This window comes from Orbicella faveolata, unplaced genomic scaffold, assembly GCF_042242905.1.
Source record: "Orbicella faveolata isolate gen_17 unplaced genomic scaffold, um_ofav_v1 contig_2, whole genome shotgun sequence".
Taxonomy (NCBI): domain Eukaryota; kingdom Metazoa; phylum Cnidaria; class Anthozoa; order Scleractinia; family Merulinidae; genus Orbicella; species Orbicella faveolata.
This window is the reverse complement of record NW_028301547.1, coordinates 14,295,301-14,297,701: the sequence shown is the minus strand read 5'-3', so window position 1 is coordinate 14,297,701 and position 2,401 is coordinate 14,295,301. Positions and strand designations below refer to the sequence as shown.

General features: G+C 40.1%; 1 pseudogene; it reads right to left on the bottom strand.

The window, feature by feature from the left end:
- Positions 1-28: 28 nt before the first annotated feature.
- On the bottom strand, positions 29-1,907 carry LOC110062945 (adenosine receptor A3-like; annotated as a pseudogene).
- Positions 1,908-2,401: the final 494 nt, after the last annotated feature.

The window sequence follows — 2,401 nt, the reverse complement described above, 5'->3', positions numbered from 1 at the left end:
TCCTTTTGCAGTCATCACTTTCGGCGTGTTGTAGGAAAATAGAAGTTTAATCCTCTAATTTTCCCAAAATTCCAATAACTATTATTCACAAAAGTAGTGTTGTAAGATTTCCTCAAGTCTACCAAGATTTTCATGCTATATTGAACAATTATTCCACGAGCGCGAGTTGGATATTAGAAGGTAGATAGCCAACGAGGGGTGTCTGCACAGGGAGGAACACACACAACGCATGTTGTAGCGGACCAGCAAACGCACTTCTCGTAAAGAGCCAGAAGAATATCTAGTTTTGTTTTGCTTGCCCTGCCGTCTTTTCTTCCTTCTGTGAAGTGTTCTGTTGTTTCTCAAAATATTTAATTCGACGACAAACAAAACGTCTGTCGCAGTATTTCTACAACCGCTCGTCTCACCTCCCCTATCTTCCAACAGTATAGGATCGGGTTCAGAGTTGAGTTTAAATGTACAACAGTAACAAGAAACGCCAAAGCAATACCAAGAGTCGGAGTTATTCCTTTGATGGCCATTAATGCTACAACTGTGCCTGCTGGAAGGTAGCACGTTACTAGCGTCAACTGTACCCACAATGTACTGGACACTGTTTTTCTGTATCGTGCTATGTTCAACGGCGCATGTCCGTTGGGTTGTCCTTGGTGAACGTGAATCTGATGATGGTAAAGTTTCTGGAAGATCTTTGTATAACAACATGTTGAGGTTACTGAACAGAATAAGACTGCTATGGAGTTATCGTGCAAAGAAAACTGGTAGTCCCAGACCACCACCAATGCAAGAGAAGTGATTAAAGTCCAAAAACAGATCACAAACATTAAAACTCGTTTAAAAGTAACCACTTGTCTGTATCTTATGCCCAGTAACAAGGCGAGAAGTCTGTCCACGCTGATTGCTGTCAGTGTGAGCAAAGATAAGTTACAGAACACTTGAGCTGCAACGAGAATCGTCAAAGCAATCTGGGTACAAAGATTCCAGTTTTTGTATTCCAGCGTAATTAACCCTTTGACGCCCAAGTGGCCATATACGGCCACTTAATGGTCGTGCTCTTTGCACCACTTGTGACGTCATCAATTTAAATGTCATCAGATATTCTTGATAAGCAGATAGTAGCACTAGGTTAGGCCTTTCCGCACAATGGTCAGGTTTAGATATCGACGACATTCCGACGTCGCAAATCGAAAAACAACGTTATCAGTTTTGGTGCAAAAACGGTGGTAAAATGGTCCACTACGCCTATAATTGATCAAGGTCCATTTCTAGGCTTCGCCCGTAATTAACATCCAACTTTTCACGGCAGCCAGAAAGAACATACAACGCAAAAGGTAGCCAGTGTAAAAGGGCCGAGAAAAACAGAAAGGACAGGGAGCAACAAACAAAATTGAGAACGGTTAATGGCAAAAAAAAAAGAAAAAGTCCAAAGTTTGGCTTATGCGCATGCCCCGAATTGAAATTTTGCTCAATTTTGTGCCTAATCCTCGAAAAATCTCTCCTTTTAGTAAAAAAAAGCTTTCTTAACAAAACTTAGGCTTATTTAGCGTCATGGCAGCTAAAAAAACCTGACTAAACGGTTAAAAACGGTATTTTTTAGCTTCAGTTTGGTATTCAAAGGGTTAAAAACATAACAAATAGTGGCTCCAAGAGAATCCCAACAGACAAATCAGTGAGCGCCAGTGAACGTAACAAGATCTTGGAAGGAAGATGAAGGGACGACTCCTTGCAAAGAGCAGCTAAGATCACAGTATTACCTAACGTTGAAGTGATAGCAAGAATAACATTAGAAACTACAAGAAACCACAATGAATGGGTTCCTTGTAAAGGCGCCATACAAAGGAACGCTTGTGCAGTTTGGGTTCAAGCTTCCTTAGCAATGCTCATATTGCTGTTTTAATGTTTGCTGTGCCGCAAAGAGGTCTTCCTTAATATATTTACTTGGAAATGCAGCATTTCAGTACAGTATGGAAGTCATTTAAGGTGAAGTATACCCGAGGATGCGGCTTGAAATGCTTTCCAACTATCTTTGAAAGATCGAAGGTGCTTTGTTAACAGGCTGCATGGCTTAACTGAAACTGCGTATCTGCATATCTGCTTGGAGTTGAGTTAATCCGTCCTAGGGTTACTGCCAAACATACTTGTCGTTACCATGGAGTCTGTATTACGTTTTTCTGAAACGATTTCACGGTAGATGTTATCGTTTTGATTGCTATGAAGTTATTATCATGTCTTTCCCACTGATTATCTCAGCAACCATGATTTTTAGTTGATGAAATTCGTACAAAAGGTAAGATCATTGCAATTTATTTGGTGGACAAGAGAAAGCAGGTTTATTTGGATTCTATGATTAAGTTTTAATTAAGCGTTGTCAGTTTGATTTTCATTCTTATTTCCAATTGTCTCG